General features: G+C 35.8%; 1 long non-coding RNA gene across 1 annotated transcript in view; it reads left to right on the top strand.

The window, feature by feature from the left end:
• The window catches only part of LOC127555211 (uncharacterized), a 36275-nt gene extending 13505 nt beyond the window's left edge, over positions 1-22770 (top strand). The window contains exon 2 of the long non-coding RNA XR_007952185.1: positions 20552-22770. This is a non-coding gene — a long non-coding RNA (uncharacterized LOC127555211). The remainder of the gene's footprint in view (positions 1-20551) is intronic.
• The last annotated feature ends 209 nt before the right edge of the window (positions 22771-22979 follow it).

Genomic DNA, 22979 nt, shown 5'->3' with positions numbered 1-22979 from the left:
ATGCTATGTTATGGTCCACATTCAGTTTCCATAACCTCTCTCTGGGTGTAGATGGCTCTCTTCATCACTGAACAAGTGGAACTGGCCTGGATCATCTCATTGTTGAAAAGTGCCACGTACATCAGAATTGATCCTTATATAATCTTGTTGCTGTGTACAACGATCTCCTGGTTCTGCTCATTCACTCAGCATCAGTTTATGGAAATCTCTCCAGGCCTCTCTGAAATCATCCTGCTGGTCATTTCTTACAGAACAATGATATTCCATAACATCCATGTACCACAAGTTTCTTCAGCCACTCTCCAACTGATGGGCATCCATTCAATTTCCAGTTTCTTGCCACAGATATTTTTGCACATGTGGGTCCCTTTCCCCCTTTAAAATCTCTTTGGGATATAGACTCAGTAGTAACACTGCTGGGTCAAAGGGTATGCACAGTTTGATAACTTTTTGAGCACAGTTCCAAACTGCTCTCCAGAATGGCTGAATGTGTTCACAATTCCACCAACAATGTATTAGTGTCCCAGTTTTCCCACATCCCCTCCAACATTCATTATCTTTTCCTGTCATCTTAGACAATCTGAGAGGTATGTAGTAGTATCTCAGAGTTGCCTTAATTTGCAATTCTCTGATCAATAGAGATCTGGAGCACCTTTTCATATGACTAGAAATAATTTCAATTTCTTCATCTGAAAATTATTTGTTCATATCCTTTGACCATTTATCAATTGGAGAATGGCTTGAATTCTTATAAATCTGAATTAATTCTCTATATATTTTTCCTAACATATTTTAAAAGTGCCAGGACTGATTGATTACCTTGACAGAACTATACATAAAAGAAGGGAGGAAGAAAGGAATAAAGAAAAAGAGAGAGAAGAGAGAAAAGGAAGAAAGGGAAGAGAAAAAGGAGAGAAAGAAAGAGAAGATGAGATAAGAAAGGAACAGAGGAAAGGAAGTAAGGAAAGAAAAAGAAAGAGAGAAAGAACAAAAGAAAGAAAGAAAGAAAAAGGATGAAGGAAGAAGGAAGGAAGGGAGGGAGGGAGGGAGGGAGATAAAGAGGGAAAGAGGGAGGAAGGAAAGAAGGAAGGAAGAGAGAGGAAGTATGTAATGTATATATACATAAATATGTATAAATACATATCTAATATATGTAACTAGGGAATGGCCAATGAGCCCAGTCATTATGAACATGTGCTGTTCCCTATGGATGCAAGCTCCACAAGGAATTGAGCATGTACCTGGTTGAAGTTCATTAATCACATGGCCACAGAATTGGATTGGTGTACTTCCAAAGTCACCCAGGACCTGGTTCTCCACTAGTTTTTTTTCCTCTTGCCTAGCTTCATTTTGATGAGAGATGATATTATAAAGGGAGGACCCATGGTCTTGGCCCAATCTGAAGTGGGTTTACAGCAGAGGCCTATGAATATGAGCCTCTGTTTTTTGTTTATTTGTGCTTATTCTCTCTTGTTTTAGGGAGAGGGATTTGACTTTATAAACTTTAAAAGTTGAAGAGAATTAGCCACTAAGAGTTCTAAGAGTAGAGTCCATACCAGGATTTATGAGGAGGCAGTCTAGCATTTTGGTCCTGGGAGAATGACCTTTAAGACCCAGCAGTGTAACTGAGATATAGACCTTCAGTAGCTATGCTGAATTCAGATATGAATTTGATAGTGAATGCTACGTAGAAATTGTATAAAATCTAAGCCTAATTTTCCCAAAGATTGATGTAGTATAGGGAATAATATATTCCAAGGCACTGGGGGAAAATATCTGTACCTTTGTACTTTTGTTCTGGAAAAATAAATGTCCCTTTATAAAAGATAATGGATATTAATTGGTTAAATGGATCTAGAATATTATTTGTAGCTAAAAGTGAGAAAAACACTTTAGAATGGGTGTCTGAGCTAGTGGAAGTAGAGAAAGATTTAACCTGACACTTCTGAGAACTCTGAGGGAAAGATATAACTTTTGTCACTCTAGAAGTATTGGTACATATATTTTGATGTTAAATTTGTAAATTATGCTAAAATTCAACCTTTTCTTCTTTGTAAAATATAAGTGCCTTAGTATCACCACCAACTTTTCCCTTCTTCGGCCTTTTGTTCTGACTTTTTCTTTTTTTATCTAATTCTTTATGTATTTTTAAAATTTTTTTTAAAAAAATTAGCCTTTTTTTCCCCACATCCCACTATATAAGCATCTATCAATGACTTAAGTCAATGTAATCTGTGATTTTTTAAAAAAATAACCCTATAAAAAAGCCTCTTACATTAAGATAAAAACTAGCTAATGGTTTAAAAAAATATTTTCATGTAACATTCAGGGATTCCTCTCTAGTTTTATTACAAAGCCTCTTTCCCCCCTTTATATTTTTATTTTAAAGAAATAACAAAAGATAACTTTTTAAAATTGATTATGTTTTTCTCCAGTCCCCAAATTCCCTCTCCCCAACTTGCCCTCATTGCCCCAGCCATGATCATCACTTGTCATGGGATCATAGGAAATGCAAGAGGGTCCTCAGATGGGATTTCAGTCCACCATGCCTGCAAATCCCCCCCCCCCACACACACACACACTCCCTTGGCAGCCTGCTCCCTCTCTTATGGAGGGCCCAGGACCCAGGGTGACTCCTAGAGAGAAGGAAAGCCTGAGCCTGCTTGAGCCAAAAAATTTCCTTATGACCCTTTCTCCTTTCCCAGGCAAGGCAGAAAGGAAGGGGAAGACAGAGGAGGAAAGAGGAAGGGAGGGATTGGTCCGGGAGATGAAGAAGACAACAGATATCATTGCTACTCTTCCAGCCTCACAAGAAGCCCACGTCCATGCCTGGGGACAGCAGGGGACAGAGAGCTACTATCCTGCTGCTGACTAGCTGCTGCTCCTGATTAGCTCCTGCTGCTACTGACTAGCTGCTGCTGACTAGCTACTGCTGCTACTGACTAGCTGCTGCTGACTAGCTACTGCTGCTATTGATTAACTGCTGCTGCTGAAGCTGCTGCTGACTAGCTGCTTGCTACTGACTAGCTAGCTGCTGCTACTAACTGCTTCTGCTACTGACTAACTGCTACTGCTGAAACTGCTGCTGCTGAAGCTGCTGCTGACTAACTGCTTGCTACTGACTAGCTGCTGCTGCTGAAACTGCTGCTGCTGAAGCTGCTACTGACTAGCTGCTTGCTACTGACTAGCTGCTTGCTACTGACTAGCTGCTGCTGCTGAAACTGCTGCTGCTGAAGCTGCTGCTGACTAGCTGTTTGCTACTGACTAGCTGCTGCTGTTGAAGTTGCTGCTGCTGCTGAAGCTGCTACTGCTGCTGACTAGCTACTGCTGCTACTAACTGCTGCTGCTAAAGCTGCTGCTGTTGACTAGCTGCTGCTACTGACTAGCTACTGCTGCTACTAATTGCCACTGCTGTTGACTAGCTGACTAGCTGCTGCTACTGATTAGCTACTGCTGGTACTAACTGCTGCTGTTGACTAACTGCTGCTGCTAAAGCTGCTGCTGTTGACTAGCTGCTGCTGCTGACTAGCTGCTACTGCTACTGACTACTGCTGCTGCTAAAGCTGTTGCTGCTGACTAACTGCTGCTACTGACTAACTGCTGCTGCTGCTGAAGCTGCTACTACCGCTGACTAGCTGCTGCTACTGACTAGCTACTGCTGCTACTAATTGCCACTGCTGTTGACTAGCTGACTAGCTGCTGCTACTGACTAGCTACTGCTGCTACTAATTGCCACTGCTGTTGACTAGTTGCTGCTGCTGACTAGCTGCTATTGCTACTGACTACTGCTGCTGTTGACTAACTGCTGCTGCTAAAGCTGTTGCTGCTGACTAGCTGCTATTGCTACTGACTAGCTGCTACTGCTACTGACTAACTGCTGCTACTGACTAACTGCTGCTGCTGCTGACTAGCTGCTGCTACTGACTAGCTGCTGCTGCTACTGACTAGCTGCTACTCAGAACAATGGGAAGCAAGTTATGGAAGTGTAGCCCAGGTTTTAAATTTTTGTCATATTTGAATTTCAGATTAAAAATCTGATAAGATTCTAATTGATGTCTATTGATGCTTTTTTTTTTTTTCTGTTCCTTTAAGGACTTTTTTTTTGGGGGGAGGGGGTGCTGAGGTTATTATATTATGAAGTTTGATGGTGATAAGGCCTTAGTGAATTGTTTTAAGTTTCCCTTTTTTAAAGAGATATATTGATTTTTATGACCTCTACACATGGAATTCTAGGAAATTTAAAAAAAACAATTTACTCAAATGTGATTAAGAAATTCTTTTCTTCAACTTTATTTTCCTTTGCTTCTTTAAAAAGGTGAGGGGAGACTATAGGTATGGAACATTGGATGTATTCAGACTCAGTTGCTATGTTTGCTAGTTTTGCTGAACTATTCCCTTTTTTTTTTTTAATTCTATGTTACAAAGGGTGGCTCTGGGAAGAAGAGACGATAATGATGTGTTTGAAAATGATGGTGATGTATAAACAAAAGATTTCAGTAATAAAAAAGTTTAAAGATTATTCTTTTCAATATTTTGAAGAACATAAGTAACTGAAGATTCCTCTCCTTTATCTGTTCTCCAAATTCAATGCTTTCATCTGTATTGTTTCCAAATCTCTTTCTAGATGAGTTACTTTCTGAACTTGTACATACTTCAACTTCATCATCTGCAAATTTGTTTTTCATTGTATTACTATTGCTTGTGGTTGTATCCATTGATATTTTTAAACCTTTATTCATTATCTTTAATTTTGTTGAAATTTGTCATTATCTTCATACAAGACTTTTTTAAAGCTGCATTGAGTTCTTTTAATTCCCCCAAGGATTTCTTATCTGTGTTCACTTCCTCTTTTAATTATTCTCATTATTTTTTTCTAATTTTAATTTTCCCATTAATTCTTTGAGTAGATCTGTTATGCATTGGAACATCTCTTGAGATTTCTTACAATGTTTCCTATCCTCTTTCTAATAGTTTCATTATGTAGTTTTTTTTTTTTTTCTGGTGCTTTTTAAACTTAGTTCTCTTCTCCATAATATTTTTTTATTTTGTTTTATTAATGAGATTCATCTTTAATTTGTTCATTGTTGAAATTCTTTCTATGAATTTTCATTTTCCTTTGAAAATTCCCCTAAATCATATTTCCTTTTTAGCATTTCTATGGTTATTTTGAGGGACAGCTTGAGGAGCTTTTTGTTCATTATGCTTTCTTCTGGGCATTTTCTCTCCCTCTAAACTTTTTGGGAAGACAAATTTTATTTTATTTTATTTTTATTATTATTTTTTAATTTGCTGAGGCAATTAGGGTTAAGTGACCTGCCCAGTGTCACACAGCTAGGAAGTGTTAAGTGTCTGAGACTAGATTTGAACTCAGGTCCTCCTGACTTCAAGGCTGGTGCTCTATCCACTGTACTATCTAGCTGCCCCGGGAAGACAAATTTTAAAAAGTTCAGAGAAAAGGTAGGTATGAATGATTCCTTGGTCTGAAGCTCTAAAAGGAAAGATGGTTTGAGAGGGACAAAAGTAGGTGTGAGATTCAAAATTCTGATGCTAGTCAGGCAACAATGATCCTCTTGATCCTGTTGAGTATATTACACAATAAGCATTTAAAGATCCCAATATGGCTTCATAGGGAGTTCTCTAATGAACTTTTAAAAGAAGATTATAAAAGATGGAAACTGGGGCACTTAACCACACACACACAATAGATTCTGCAGAAAAACCACAAGGCATTTCGAAAGAATACTGAATTTGGAATAAAAAGACACAAATTTGATTCCTGGCTCTGGCACTCTACATAAATATTTGGCCTTTGAGATGTAGATGTATTCTGAACTTTAGTTTTTTTCACATTTGAAATGTAGATAATACCTGTGTAGTAGTATTTCTCCCTTCTCCCTCAATGGTATTCCAAGTTTAAAGCTACCTATCACCAAAAAGAATTTATAGAGTATTTATAATGTGTCAAATAAGTTAGGGGTCTGGTTGATATTTCATCAAGTAAATTAAATATCATAGATATTAAAATAACATATTCTATATTGAGATAAAAATTGTAACTATCCATTAGGAACAGGTAAACCAAAATGAAGGACTCTAAAAGGACAGGAAAACATAGGTATCCTTGTCTCAAGGTGATTCAGTTCTATATCGTTTAGGAGAATAACAAACTTCCACAGGGAAATGGAGCCTCCAAAAAGGAGACTGAAAAGAATCTAGCACAGACAAGTTGTGTGTGATTTCCATTTTCTCCAAGGGAAGTAGCAATTATAGCAACCTGATTTGGGGAGTGCCCTTGGGAATCTTTTTTTCCCCCAATGGTATTTTATTTTTCCAAATACATGTAAAGATAGTTTTCAACTTTTATTTTTGTAAGACTTAGTGTTCTAAATTTTTTTGCTTTCTCTTACCACCTCCCACCCCAAGACATACATGTACAATCCTTTTGAACATTTTTCCATATTTGTCATGTTGTGCAAGAAAAATCAGAGCAAAAGGGAGAAAAAAACTATGAGAAAGAAAAAAACAAAACAAAAAATAAAATGAAAATACTATGCTTTGATCTTTATTCAGTTTCCTTAGGTCTCTCTTGGCCTGTGATTGGTATTTTCCATTCTCCCTTGAGAATTTTTACCATAATCTGGTACTACAAGGAGGGATCAAATACAAGCCAGAGACTTATGAATACCAATGGAAGCAAGCAATAGGTCTGTTGGGGTGAAGTATCCAGGGCTAATCATTAGTCTACTTTGCTCTTCTTGTCCCTTACTGATTTCTTAGTCTATATAGATAGACCCCTGCCTGTTCCCTGCTGCCCATCTGACTACTTTATTTTTATTCTTTCCCTCTGAGAATGGGAGAAAGATGAATGATAGGGAAAGAGAAAAAAAAAAGAGATTCTCTTTGCTGAGATATCAAAACAGCCTGAAATTGGAATTCTAGCCTTTTAAATGTTTAGGAATATCTCTTTCTTTGGTTACTTAAGTCTTCAATTAAACTCTAGTTTATATTATTTTGATTTGTATACATGTCTTTTGAATGTAAAATTTGAGGGTGAAATTGATAAACTCTCCTTAAAGGGAGAGGAAATCCCACTTTTATCCTTCAAGTGAAAATTGAATTGGGGGCCAAAGACCCCCTCCAATTTTTATTATTTCTGACGATTTTCCTCAGTGTATATGTTTAGCTGCTAGTCTCTGGACTTTATTTCTTCTTGAATTCAGTTTGAGAAGAATTAGTAGTGATAGGGTGTATTGCATTTAAAAAAATGCATAAAGCATTTATTAAAGACCTTCTAAATGCCAGGCACTGTGCTAAGTGATGGATATACCACAAAAGATGAAAATAGTCCTTTCCTTCAAGGAGCTTACATACATGTAAACAACTATTTGCAAACAAGTTATATCAGGAAAAATTGAAGATACTCTTAGAGGGAAGTCAATAGCTTTAAGAGAGTCTTCTTGAAGATCAAATTGTAGCTAAGACATGAAAGAAGCCAAAGAAGTAGAGAGGAGAAAGATGGGGAACAGCCACTAAAATGTCTAGAGTAAAGAAATGAAGTATCTCTCTTAAGTTATAGCAAAGATATCAATGTTCCTGGATTGTAGAGGAGAATAAAATATATAAAGGAAGTGATAGGGAAGTCAGATTATGAAAGGTTACAAAAGTCAGCCATAGGATTTTATATTTGGGAACCATTTGAGTTTATTGAATTGGGGAGTGACATAGTCACTATTGGAAGCTCACTGACAGCAGAATGAAGGATGGACTGGAATGGAAGAGACTCCAGGAAGGGAACCCAGTCAGCAAGTAGGCTACTGCAACAGTCCCAGTATGAGATGATGAGATGATACCAGGGTGCAGAGGGGGAAAGAAGGTAGATCCAAGGGAGTCTATGGCTACTAAGACTGGAAGGATGGGGGAGACATCAGGGAAGCAGGACAACAGAGGGAGCAATCTGCTGGAGAAGTTGGGATGGAAATGAATCATTTGTGCATGGGGAGAAATTTTCCTCTGCAAAGAGAAGGCTCACCTCTTAATGTGGGACAGAAGAGGATGAGATGTTAGGAAGTCATTTGAATGGAGTGAGATGAGAAAGGAAGAATTCAGAGCGCTTGACAAATAGCCTCAATTTTTAAAATAAAATAGGAGGTAAGGTTCTCATCTGAGGTGATGGTGGGAGAGAACTATGGGATAAAAAAAAGTTTGGAAAAACTGTTGTGATAAGTGGGATAAGGAATTCATTAGGGAGTTATAAAAGGATTGCTTTGCTGCAATAAAGACTCAGTTGAGAATATGTAACAATAATTTGTAGTGGGCTGTCAGTATAGTTTTAGGATTCTCCTAGCTCATGAATAAGAGCAAAAGCAGTAGGGATGGGAGTAATCCAAAAGTGGGTCTTAATGGGGAAAGATTAATGATAAGACAACAAGGGACTAGAGGGGACAGTGAAGAGTACCTGGAAAGGTTAGTAGGATAGAGCGATGGACCTAGAGTCGGGAAGATACGAGTTTACATTTGGCTTCACATACTTGTGAAGTGGACAAATGTGTGGACATATTACCCATTGTTTGCCTCAGTTTCCTCATTTAGAAAATGGGGATAACAATGACATCCAGCTTCCAGGGTTATTATGAGGATGAATGAGATAATTTTTGTAAAATACTTAACAGAGTGCCTGGAACATAGTAAGTGTTATATAAAAATTCTTCTCTCCTCCTTTTTCTCCTCCCTCCTCTTCCACCTCATCCTTCTTCTCTTCCTTCTCCTCCTCCTCTTCTTCCTTCCCCTTCTCCTCTTCCTCCCTCTCTTCCTTCCTCTCCTCCCCTTCCTCTTACTTTTCCTCCCCTTCCTTTTTCTCCCCTTCCCTTCCTCCTCTTCCTCCTCCCCTTCCTTTTCCATCCCTTCCTCCTCCTTCTCCTAGATTCTACTCTAACATCCTTAACATAGCTAATAGAAGCCTAACTGAGGACATATTATCTCTTATGGGGGAGATATCTTTACCTGAATATTGCAGGTGACAAAAGTTTCTCTTATACACACATGGGTATATATTTCCACAGGTTATCATACACTAGTGAGGGGCATGGACACATAAACAAAGAACACATAGGATGAGGGAAGATTCATGGAAGACATGCAAGTAGGAAACATGTATGATGAAAGGAATTATCAGTGACCAGAGACCATGAATGAAAGGGCATGAAAACCAGGAAAAATGCAATAGAAAAGGGAAATTAAGTGACCAGCAGAGGGCTTCATGATGAAATTGCCAGAAGACATTTGCTGCTCTGAAAGAATATGCAATATGGGCTGCCTCAGTTATGTTTGCTCCCTGGCCATGCAGATAGATGGAAGCTCTCTGCTGGTGGATGCTCCTCCTGTGGTCCCTGGCTCCTTCTACTGTCTGCTGGTCTTCAGGCCATTTGCTCCTACCTGGAAGATAAGAATGATTTATTGGGAAGAGGGCAGATTAGGTCAGAAAACTTTCCGTTTTGCCTCAGAGGGAATGCAGAACAGCAGAAATACACAAAGTTGGGGTAAAGCAATTGTTCTCCCAGAAAACTCCGAGCTTCCAGGAGCCTGAGGGAAGTGCAAACACCTACCTATCAGCTCCAGAATTAACAAACAAGCAGCCCTGGGGGCAGCTGGGGTGAGGAGGCTGCCTCAAGTCCTAGAAACTTTCACCCATAGGTCCCAGGCCAAGCCCTATATTTGGTCATTTTTTGGGTTCTGATTGACTCAGGCTGAATGTAAACAGCGGTCAATTCTGCTTTGACCAGAAACCCTGAGTGGCTTCCCCTCCAAGATTTATTTATTGGGATTTTTTTTGTTGTTGTTTTTAATTACGTAAAAGAAAACATTCTTTGCCTCAATTGCTGCCTGATATAGGTTAAATGTTTTATCCTATTAAAGATAGGATTTAATCTACTAAATCCTATTAAATATATTTAAATAAATTAATAAATGTCCATTAAAATTAAATAAATATTAAAATCCTATTAAAGATATTTCCACATTTGTCATATTGTACAAGAAAAATCAGACCAATAGGAAAAAAAGAAAACCAAGCAAACAAAAAAGGTGAAAATACTGTTTCAGTCCACATTCAGTCCCTATAGTTCTCTCTCTGGATGTGGATAGCATTTTCCATCCCGAGTCTATTGGTATTGTCTTCATTCACTGTATTACTGAGAAGAGTTGGCCAACAAATAATGTTGTTATTATGTACAATGCTCTCCTGGTTCTGCTCACTTCACTCAGGTGAAGTTCAAGTAAGTATTTCCAGGTTTTTTTTTTTTTTTTCTCTGAAATCAGCCTGCTCATCATTTCTTATAGAATAATAATATTATATTACGTTCATATATCATAACTTATCCAATCATTCCTCAGCTAAATAAATGAACATCCACTCACTACAAAAAGAGCTACTACAAACATTTTTGCATACACAGGTCCTTTCTCCTCTTTTATGATCTCATTGGGATACAGACCCAGTAGGATCAAAGGGTATGGACAATTTTTAAAATGTTTCTTTCTTTATTTCTTTAAAAATATGTTTTTTTTAATTTTCAAAATATATGCAAAGATAATTTTCAACATTCACCCTTGCAAAACCTTGTGTTCCAAATTTTTCTCCCTCTCTTTCCCTATCCTCCTCCCTTAACTAATAAGTAATCCAATATATGTTAAACGTATGCAATTCTTCTAAACATATTTTCACAATTATCTTGCTGTACAAGAAAAATCAGATCAGAAAGAAAAAAAATGAGAAAGAAAACAAAATGCAAGCAAATAACAAAAAATGTGAAAATACTATATTATGATCCATACTCAGTTCCCACAGGCCTCTCTCTGGGTATAGATGGCTCTCTCCTACACAAGACCATTGGAACTGATCTCATTGTTGAAGAGAGCTACATCCATCAGAACTGATCATTGTATAGTCTTGCTGTTGCCATGTATAACGATCTCTTGGTTCTGCTCATTTCACTCAGCATCAGGTCATGTAAGTCTCTTCAAGTCTCTCTGAAATCATCCTGCTGGTCATTTCTTACAGAACAATAATATTCCATAACATTCACATACCATAACTTATTCAGTCATTCCCCAATTGATGGGCATACACTCAGTTTTCAGTTTTCAGTTTCTTGCCACTACGAAAGGAGCTGCCACAAACACTTTTGCACGTGTGGGTCCCTTTCCATCCTTTATAATCTTTTGGGAATACAGGCCCAGTACAGACAGTGATGGATCACAGTTTGATATGCACAGTTTGATAGACTTTTGGACATAGTTCCAAGTAGCTCTCCAGAATGGCTGGATCAGTTCACAGTTCCACCAACAATGTATTAGTGTCCCAGTTTTCCCCACATCCCCTCTAACATTTATCATTATCTTTCCTTGTTATTTTAGCTAATCCAAGAGGTATAATGGTACCTCAGAACCGTCTTAATTTGCATTTCTCTAATCAATAGTGATTCAGAATTTTTTCTTCTGAGTACAAATTGCTTTAATTTCTTCATCTGAAAATGATCTGTTCATATCTTTTGATCATTCATTAATTGAGGAATGACCTGTATTCTTATCAATTTTATTCTGTTTTCTCTATATTTTAGATATCAGAAACATTGGCTGTTTAAAAAAATGTTTCTCAGAGCTTTCTTCTCCCTTCTAATCTTGGCTGCATTGATTTTGTTTGTGCAAAAACCCTGTTAATTTTATGTAATCAAAATTATCCATTTTGCATTTCATAAGGTTCTCTTGTTCTTCTTTGACCATAAATTCCTCCCTTCTCCACAGATCTGACAGGTAGACTCTCCCTTGCCCTCCTAATTTGTCTATAGTATGGTAAATTTTATGTCTGAATCATGAACCCATTTTAATATTATTTTATTATATATTAGATGTTGGTTAATACCTAATTCCTGCCATAATATTTTCTAATTTTTCCATTAATTTTTGTCAAATAGTGAATTCTTATCCCAGAAGCTGGTGTCTTTGGGTTTATGAAATACTTGCTTACTTACTGTAATCATTGACTATTGAGTAAGGGTGTCATTTTTATTTGGGTAGTTTGAAAGTGAAGGCTTGGGCTAAGCTGAGTGTGATGGGGTGATTAAGGAAGATTAAAATTAGGGGGATTAAATTGATCCCCTAAAAAATTAGGGGAGATTAAAAATTAGAAACTATCTCATACAGATGAGACAAAAAAGGAAAAAAATGATATAGAAGAAATTTGTAAAAGGGAAGTGAATAGTGTTGAAAACTCACTGTCATTGGGAATGAGTTAAAGAAGGAACAACACATATATCTAGAAGGGTATAAAAGTCTTCTAAATTCAGTTAAGAAATAAGAGGGCCAGAAAAGATGAAGGGAGAGGATAAGGGAAAGATTCTTGGAGAGGTGGGTAGGTAAAGGAATAGGAAAAGGAGCGGAAGTAGAGTGAGGAGGAATAGGACTAGGATGAGAAGGATAGGGAAGAAAAATAGAAAGGAGGAAAATATACAATAGCTTAGAATGTGAATAGAAGGAATTTCCTCAATAGGACTAGGATGAGAAGGATAGGGAAGAAAAATAGAAAGGAGGAAAATATACAATAGCTTAGAATGTGAATAGAAGGAATTTCCTCATGAAATGAAAACTAATATCAGATTGTTCTCAGGAAATGCTATAAAATGAGAGATACACATAAATATAAAATAAAGGTAAGGAGTGGGATTTATTATATAAAAAAGCAAGAGTAGTAATCACTATTTCAGACAAAGTTAAAGCTAAAATAGTTTTACTATATGTGAGCCATATTATTCAATATTGTTTTAGACCACTTAAAATAACCATACAGTATAAAATACTTGAGAGTATACCTGCCAAAACAGACACAGAAACTATATGAATATAAAAATAAAATATTTTATACAAATAAAATTAGATCTAAATAACTGAAATAATATTTTATTGTTCATGATTAGGTAAAACCAATATAATTAAAAAAAAAAAAAGACAAATTTACCTAAGAAATCTATTTATGTAATGTCATTTCAATTAAATTGCTAAAAAATCATTTTACTAAATTAGAAAAATAATAACAAAGTTTATTTAGAAGATTAAAAGTTCAGGAACTTCAAGGAAACCAGAAGGAAAAAAGATGTAAAGGAAGCTGGTTCAGTAGTATCAGACCTTAAACCATATTTTAAGGTGAGAGCATTGTTGAAGTGTAAAATGGATAATTTGGATTATTTTAAATTAATATTTTCTTGTATAAGTAAAACCTGTGCAGCAAGTATAAAGGGAATTCAGAAAATTTAGAAAAAAAAACTTTTATAGACAATCTCTTAGATAGCGTGTGATTGGGTTAGAATATTGCTGTGGTATATAGAAAATGATGAGGTAGTTGATTTAGAAAAAAACATGTAAAGATTTGGACTTATAAAGATAGATGATTTTCACTTTCAGAGAAACAGCAAATGGAAATAAGCATAATGTAGCATTACATATATGCATATGAGTATATATTTGTATATATATATGTATTTATATATGTCTATGTTTCATGCTTAATTATAGCCTTCTTTATGAAGTAGGAAAGGAGGGAATAAAATAAAGTGCACAGCAGAGAACAAAAGAAAACCTACAGGGAAGCAAAGAAAAACTGGGCAATTTTGAAAATAATGTATAGTATTTATTTTATAGATTTTCTTGAAATAGAAATTTATTGCTTTATGTTGAATCTTTTCATGTTCTACTGTGTACATGACAATATGTTTTTTCTGTTTCTTATTTTGCACTTAAGTTTAAAATAAATTTTAAAACTTTTTAAAAGAATGAATTATTAAATAAATAGGGTTGTGAACACTTAGGAAGGAAAGAATTGGTTACTAGTAGCCAATATAGGTTTAATAAAGAATCTACAGGTATAAAATTAGCTTAATTTTCTTTTTCTTTTTCTTTTTTTTTTTGACAGATATATTATATTGACAGATCAAAGAAATACACAGAATTTAACTTTTCTTCAAATCGGTAATTAGAACTGGCAATACAAATTCCAAAAGCAAAACCCCCCAAACAAATAAAAACCTCCAAACAGTCCTTTTATCAAGAAGCTTCTACATTTAACAAAGTTTAATTTTAGTCTTCTAACCAGGACCTCTAGATATCATACTCCCAGGGAAGTGAATTCACTAACTTTTGGAACTCCTTTCCTAGGGGCTGAATTATAATGCTTGTTAGTCAACAAAGCATTTATTAAGCATTTTATTGGCAAAGAAGCTCTAGCCTTCTCCATTTTCCCCACCTGGACTAGTTCACTCCTCCATAGATCTCTCCTAGGGGCTCACCATATTGCTGAGCTTGGACACTTTAGTCTCTCTGGCAGCAGGGACTACGGGCATGAGGGCCCTATGAAGTCTGGAAGTAGCCATATAAAGGAAAACAGAGGTCAAAAACTGTCTCAAAATTCAAAATAATTAGACTGTGATTAAGTGACACGCCCTACAGCATTATGCTATTCTAAATTTATTAACCAGGCTCTAGCTGGATTAAGATCCCATGCATTTTGAGTTTCCAAACATTTTTCCCACCCCTTGAAAATTATAGACATCTCCCATAGGGTCTATGTAAAACTAGTCTTGCCTAAGGATGGGATAGTACATAAGTGCTTTCTACAATTCTGTCTAGGGTCACTGAATTTTAGATCTGAAAGATAATTTTTTTAAAGTATAATTTTAAAATTTTGTAATGTTTTATTTTTATGTCACCTATATTTCCAATTTTTTTTTTCTCCTTCCCCTCTCTGAGAATCATCCTTTATAAAACAAAGAGGATAAAAGGGGATTAGGGTTGGGGGCCTGGGAATGCAGCAAAACTAACCAACACATGAACCCAGTCCAATGCAGGGATCTATAGCCTCCCACCTCTGCAGAGCAGGGAGGAAGGTACATTCTCATAGCTCTCTTTAGGGGTCCACAACATTCAGTTTCATTGTTTTGTTTTGGATATTCTTCTGGAGACACTTTTGAGATTATATTGTTACATCCGGGCTCTCCATGGGCTCCCAGGGACGATTGGGCAATTGCAGAACAGTCACAATGTCAGCAATCCGGCCTTGGCTGTATCTGACTAGCTAGATCACTGCCTTTCAGGGCCATGGGAAGGAAGGTAGCAAGGGACTTTCTCTCCTGCCTCCTCCTCCCGAGCTGAGCTAAAATCCTCCCCCACATGCTGGGGCTGGCACTAAATTTGTTACTGGGGCAGGTCTCCTGCTCCTGGCTCCTCTGCTGCCCAGAATTCTAGATTTAGAAGAGCTTCCTTAGCCTAACCCACATGCAAACTGAAAGTGCTTCTACTAACTTTCCAGCCATTTAGTCTATTTGAAATCCTCTAGTGACTGGGAAATAATCGCTTTCTGAGGTGGACCCTTCCATTTTTAGACAGTAACCATGATCATTATTTTTGGGGGTGGGAGGAGGCAATCAGGATTAAGTGACTTATCCAGGGTCACACAGCAAGTATTTGAGGCTAAATTTGAACTCAGGTCCTTTGACTCCAGACCCCCCCTCCTCCCCAGCTGCTTCTACAGTAACCATTGTTAGCAAGTCTTTCCTTACTAGTCAAAAGGACCTCCTGCTCATGGCAATACAGCGCTAGGCCCCCAGGAGCTCTGCAGGAGACCTCTCATTCCTGTTCTAATGACAATTTCCTAAAGATTCAAATATTGAAGGCCATGTTCTCTCCCACTTCAAGGAAGCTATCTCTTCCTCATCTTTTGAGATCGTTTTTTTTGAACCTGAGTGTAAAAAAAACATTTTCCCTACTAAATCTGATATTGTTAGATTTAGCCCATTCTATATTGCTTTTTTTTTTCCCCAAAAAATCTTTACTCTGTAATCCAATGTGTTAGTTATTTCATTAGCTTTTTTCTCTTCTCTTTTTTTTTTTTTTCTCTTATATTAAACACTTAGAGGAGATATGGTAGCTGGGAAGGTAAAAAGGAGACTGACAAAGAATAAAGTTTCCATTATTGGAATCTGGAGACCAGGTCTGGATTGATCATAGTCAGTACTTCCTGTGCTTTATTTTTTAAAATAATTTTTAGACAAGTGATAGGAGAATAAAAGACAATTTTGATCATACAAATTTAAAAGTTATTGTACAAACAAATCTAATACAATTTAAAATTAGAAGAGAAACAGGTAACTGAGGGAAAAAAACTTTGTAATAAGTTTTTCTAATAAAGGTTTCATTACCAATGCATACAAGGAACTGATTAAATTTATAAGACTAAAAGCAATTTCCCAATAGATATATGATTAAAAGAATACAAACAGCTAGTTTTCAAAGGAAGAAACTTAGACTATCAGCAGCCATTTGAAAAAGTTCTTCAAATTATGAATGAATTATGAAATTCAAATTAAAGTGACTTTGAAGTTGTACCTTATACTCACCAGATAAAAATGGCAAATGTTGGAGGAATTGTGAGAAAACTGGGTACATTAATACACTATTGGATGGAGTTTGAATTTTAGTAATTCTAGAAAGCAATTTGGAACTTTGCCCAGAAACTTACTAAACTCATGCCTTTGACTGAGTTATAACACTATTAAACTTACCCTAAAGACATTTTTTTAAGCCATGTAGAAAGATATTCTTAGCAACTCTTTTCATGGTAGCCCCAAATGGAAACTAAATGAATAGCTAAACAAATTTTGGTATATGAGAGAAAGGCTGATTTCCATTAACTAAATAAAATATAAATGAAAAACAAATAATATATGACTATAATGGAATATTATGGTGCCAGAAGAAATGATGAAATGGATAGATTCAAAAGAAAATGGAAAGATCTTTATGAACTGATGCATAGGAAAACAAACAAAGCTAGAAGAACAATTTATGGAATGATAGTGTTATAGAGCTTATAAATTTGAAAGAACAAAAAAGGAACCCAATGCCATGTACCTCCTGCTAGAGAATTTATAAACTTATGCAAAAGAGACATATTTTCATGTCCTGTGTGGGAATCTCTTTTGCTAGACTTTGCATACATGTACTGAGGATTTTATATTTTAGCTCAATTGGGGAATATGGGGGGAGGGTAGTTAAGGCCAGTTACCTATTTTCCTTCTAATTTTAAAAAGACAAAAAAAAAATTTCAAAATGTTTTAAAAAGATTTGGGTCATAGCCATAAACTATAATACAAAATCAGAGTTGAACTACAAATAAACCTCAGGGTTTTAATATTGAGTTAAACATGTAACACAATGGAGTAAAAAGAATTGCTCTCTTTTTCTTTGAAAATATTAACAGGAAAGGGGGAAAAAACCAAAATTAGTAAGAAATGGTAAAAAGAACAAAATTCTGTTTTTGAAAGCTAATTTCACATGCATATCTGTTGATAATTAGAATTATTTTATTAAAATTATTTTTAATAGACTTGGGATGGAAAATGCCATCTGCATCCAGAGAGAGAACTACGAAAATTGAAATGAATCTAAGCATAGTATTTTCATTTATTTATTTATTTACTTTTTCTTTTTAGAAGTTTTTCCCCTTTTGGGCTAATTTTTCTTGCACAACAATGACAATGTGAAAATATGTTTAAAAGGACCGCACATGTTTAATTTATATCAGATTGCTTGCTGTTTTGGGAAGGAATGAGGTAAGAGAGGAAAGGAAAAATTTTAGAACTCAAAGTTTTACCAAAATGAATGTTGAAAACTATCTTTACATGCATTTGGGAAAATAAAATACTATTAGAGAAAAAAAGTTTTATAATCTAAAAAATTATTTTTGCTATTCTTAGACTTTCTTACCTTTTAAGTCCTCTTTTACTATTATTCTATTCTCTGAAGGTGATGTTTGTTGTTTAAAACTATCCTTTCCCCCACTTTATATCCTCTCTTAAGTCCCTTTTTCTTTTCTATATCCCTCCTATTTATTTGTTGAATATTAATCTATCAAGTTTAATATGCAAACTCTATGTGTATGTGTTAAATCCTCTTTGTTCTATTCAAATAAGATTTAGATTCTTGCAATGGTCTCCCCACCCCCAATCTTTATCTCTATGTTTATGGACTTTTCTTGCACATCCCAATTTTGAGCTTTTCTTTCTGATCTGGTACCTCAAGGATATGTGGGAGAGCTACACTCTTCAGCTCCCTTTCATGCCATCATCTTCACCAGAAATCCTTCTGTATTTTAAATGATAAATACTCAGGCCTATTCTCATGCAATTAAACACTCTCTCTCAGATAAGTATGTTTCTGTGATTCTTATTGTTTATACATTACTTTTATTTCTGAATATATCTTGTCCCTCCCTTGTATGATAAGCCCCAAACCTTTATGACAAACAATAAAATGAAGAAAGAGAAAAATAAACCAATTTGGTAAAACTTAACTAATCCAGCAATAAAATGTGCAGGTATATGCAATATTCCATACCCATAATCCTTCACCTCTACAAAGAAGATAGGAAGGTAAATTTGCTCATTTCTTCCTCAGGAGTAAGTATTCAGTTTTGGAAAATCTACCTTTTTAATACCCACATTCTCCCAGTAATGACACATGGTTGTGAACCTTGAAAGACAAAAATCTTTGAAAACTCAAAGATGCAGGTGATCTAAAATGAACAGAGACATACATAATGGGCCCAAGACAGTGGGCCAATCAATCTATCAGTCAATTAGCATTTATTTTCAATCAATCAGTCTATTAGCATTTATTAAATACCTACCATGTACAAGATACTGTACTAGGTACTAGAGATACAAAGAATGAAAGAATTCCTATACTTAATGAGTTTATATTCTAATAGAGGAAGCAACAAATAGATATTACATACATGCCACAATTTAGAAAAGTTACAACTTTACATAATCAAAAGACAATGGAATATTTATATAGCTCCTATATAGACAGACAGTGCCTGACACTGTGCTAAGTGCTTTTCATATATTATCTCACTGATCCTTAGGAGCTATTATTACCCCCATGTTACTATTGAGGAAACTGTGGCAGACAGAGATTAAATGGCCAGCCCAAAGTCACATTTGTATTCAATGAAAACTCACTAATTTATCATAATTTTTAAAAGTGTGACAATTTTAAAAATCTAGATTACAGAATCTTTAAAAAATAAAAATGTAATTTTTATATTTTAAGCATATATAATTATTTTGAAATTAAACAAGTTATATAATCTAGAGAAAATCCCTTTAATGTGAAAGTAAAAATAATGTGTGGACAAGATGGAATAGTGGATAGACATTAATTTGACTAAGAATCAAGAAAACCTATAATCAAATCTCACATCTGACACATACAGGCTGTGTGACCTTGGGCAAGTCACTTAGCTTCTCAATACCTCTCCTGCAATAATCTAAGACAGTAATTGCAGAACAATAGAATAAAAACGCAGAGAAGAAAAAATATATAGAAGGAAAGATTGATCAGTAGTGTCAAATGCAGTAGATGGGTCAAGAAAATTGGGGGGAGTGACAGACAGAGACAGCAAGAGAGATTGGGGAGTAGGGGGAGGAAGGCAAGGAGAAGGAGAAAAAATGAAAGAGGAAGAAGAGGAGGAGAGAATATGCAGAAAGAAAGAGCAGCCAGGAGGGAATGCAAGTGATACCACTGGAGGAATCATATATGAGGATAAGATCATGGATACATTGAAAGAAAATATCATTGAAAGAAGGAGTTTCCTTCTCAGGAGCTCCCTATATACTAAAGAAATCACATTAGGGGTTTTTTTGGTTGTTTTGTTTTTTTAAATCGTGAATAAACAAAAATGCTGTTAATAAATCATTTTCTTTGTTTTCTTCCTTCCCCTCTTCTATATCTCCTTACTTCCTTCTTCCCCTTCCTCTTCCTTTCTTCCCTCCCTTTCTTCCTTTCTTCCTTTTCTTTCCTCTCTCCTTTTTCTCACCCTCTCTTCTTTCTTTCTTACTTTCCTCCCTTTCCCTCTCTGCCTCCCTCCCTTCCTTCCTTCCTTCTTTAATGTCCTTTTTTCCTTTCCCTCTCTCCCTTCCTTCCCTCTCTCCTTTCCTTCCCTCTCTCCTTCCTTCCCTCTCTCTTTCTCTTTCTTTCTTTCTTTCTTCCTTCCTTCCTCCTTCCTTTCTTTTCTTTCTTTCTTTCTTTCTTTCTTTCTTCCTTTCTTTCTTTCTTTCTTTCTTTCTTCCTTCCTTCCTTCCTTCCTTTCTTTCTTTCTTATCTTCCTTCCTTCCTTCCTTCCTTCCTTCCTTTCTTTCTTTCTTATCTTCCTTCCTTCCTTCCTTCTTTCTTTCTTTCTTTCTTTCTTTCTTTCTTTCTTTCTTCCTTTCTTTCTTTCTTCTTTCTTTCTTCCTTCTCTTTCTTTCTTTCTTTCTTTCTTTCTTTCTTTCTTTCTTTTTCTTTCTTTCTTTCTTTCTTTCTTTCTTTCTTTCTTTCTTTCTTTCTTCTTTCTTTCTTTCTTTCCTTCCTTCCTTCCTCCCTACCTCCCTCCCTCCCTTCCTTCCTTCTTTCCTTCCTTTCTTCCTTCCTTTCTTTCTTTCTTTTTTTCTGTCCTGAATTCCAGAGCTCAAGTGATCTGACATCCTCAGCCCTCCCTCACTTCAATCCAATTCACTTGCATGTCGTGGGATCATCTCCCAGACGTCATGGTCCTCTTAAGAGAATGAAGAACAACCAACAGCAACCACCACAGAGACTACAAGGTTGTACCATCTTGCTTGACCAAATTGTTTTTCAAAGTGCCTAAAAGTTTGACATTTGAATTTAAATAAATTAAACTCTCTCCAATATTTATAGCAGTAATTTGCGTAGCAAACCCAGTCTAATAGCTCATAAATAAATTTGTGTCTAATTGTTCTTAAATCTTCAACTAATCATAACTGAATGAGATCTTTTTTTTTGGGGGGGGTTAGCAAACTTAAAATTCTGATTGATTTCCCTCTTATGGCTCTAATATGTAATAATTAAGTGGATGGGGCTTTAGAAAGGGAAAGTAACTTTATCCTTTTATTCCATTTCTGTTCCATCTGGATTTTTCCTATAGTGATGCACACTTGTAGAGAAAAAAATTCCCTTTGACCTATATCAAATAACAGAGTAAGGAAGTTATAACTGTTAAGAGAAGCAGATGGAGTGACGACACACAGAGTACCCCAGAAATTTAATGTGGTGTGTCACAGAGAATGTGAACTTGGATTAGAAGGATGCTAAAGAATTCACAACTTTGGGATGTCTGTTTTGGTTTTGAACATCCTCAATGTTAGGACCATGTGCTAGGAGCAGTGAATTTTAAGACAACTTAGTTCTGGATCTGATGTAGCAGAGTTAGATTCCGTTACAGAGAAAATTAAAGGTCTAGGTGTGTTAAGGTCCTTTGAGCTGTCTATAAATGCCTCTAAACTTCAATTAAACAAACTTATATAAGATGTGTTTGCCCATATGAGAGAATCCATGAATAGATCTCAGGTCTAAACTACCCAAAAAAGAGAGAGTTGACCTAGGGGAAAGGTAGGGTGAGAGAGAAGGCTGGCAGGGCCCAGGAGTACCTTGAGGTTGGATGTCATTTTCTCCAGGCTTGCAGAGGAGTAAAAGACTAGAATTATGTTTATCTGTCCACCCTAAATATTTCTGGCCTTGGGGTATGATTATTCTTATGAATTTAAGCAAAACATATATAAATAGATATATTTCTACAGTCCTTTTAAGGGAAGAGATGGATAGCCCCAAGTTTACATCCACAGATTTACTCACTTCCCACCCAAAAGCAACTGAGACAGAAGACCATCATGATTAACAAATGAGTAAGTCTATTTACCAAAGTAAACTAGCAAGCAGAAATTGGAAAACTTCTACACGTTAAAATACATCAAAAACCACAAAAGGGAATGAGCTTTTTGTTGGAAGTAAGATGAGACTTCAGCTCAAACTAAGAAAGAAACCCCAGACTTAGATAGGGGGAAAGTCTCTTGACTTCAGAACAAATTGGTGATCCCAGGGATGTTAAGGAGCCATCTTTCCCTATATATCTATAAGTTCCATAGGCTTTGGATGAGTGACTCTCCTGAAACGTATACACAAGTTCCTCTCTGAAAGAGTGACTTAAACCATGAATGTCTCTCTCCTCAGCTCTCCATCCTTCACCCATGTCTGCAACATAGCATCAGTATTCTCTCTGCCAGTCCAAAGTCATCTCTTCCATGATCAGAGCAGCACTCAAAATATCTCAGGCTTGGGTCAAAGCCTGGATATATTTGCAAGGAGGAATGGCCAGTCATTCTTTCTTGGATCATCTGAATAGTAATTCACAGAACTATTACACTCAATAGTTGTTCAGAGCTTTATCACCCTTTGTGTTAGGGCTATATGTTGAAATCCACATAAAAAAGGAAAATGTATTGATTCTCAGGTCTATCATAAAATGATTTATTATGGATTCTTAACATGGAGTTCATTAATTTTCTTCTTTTATTTAAAAAAAGTTTTGGATTTAGAATCACAAGTTAAAATTATATAATTCTATTTATTTGTTTTTGTGTGTGTGTATATGTGACTATTGGGATTAAGTGACTTGCCCAGGGTCACACAACTCCTAAGTCTTAAGTATACCCATTGCACCATCTAGCTGCCTCTAAGTTTTTTTAGAAAAATATTTTGATAGTTGCATTTTACTATATTGGTTTCCTTTGCAATTGTATGTATTTTATTTCATGCATTTAAAAGAATTATGAAAATAACTTCACAGGATTGTTGTGAGAATTAAATTCATTAATATTTGCAAAGTTCCATATTAAATTCTGACTGTTGATTTTTGTTGTTAAAAGGGGTCCATAGGCATCATTAGATTGCCAAAGGGGTCTAAGGATAAGAATCCTTGGTTTGAATATAATTGAAATTGCTTTTGATTTGAGATAGTTTTCATTTAGTTAAATGAAAAACTAAATAAGATAGCAGCATTTGAGTCCCAGGCAGAAATATTTTGTAATTTTATGTTA

Source organism: Antechinus flavipes, chromosome 3, assembly GCF_016432865.1.
Source record: "Antechinus flavipes isolate AdamAnt ecotype Samford, QLD, Australia chromosome 3, AdamAnt_v2, whole genome shotgun sequence".
Taxonomy (NCBI): Eukaryota; Metazoa; Chordata; class Mammalia; order Dasyuromorphia; family Dasyuridae; genus Antechinus; species Antechinus flavipes.
Note: the sequence above shows the minus strand (reverse complement) of the source record. Positions and strands in the feature narration are given on the sequence as shown.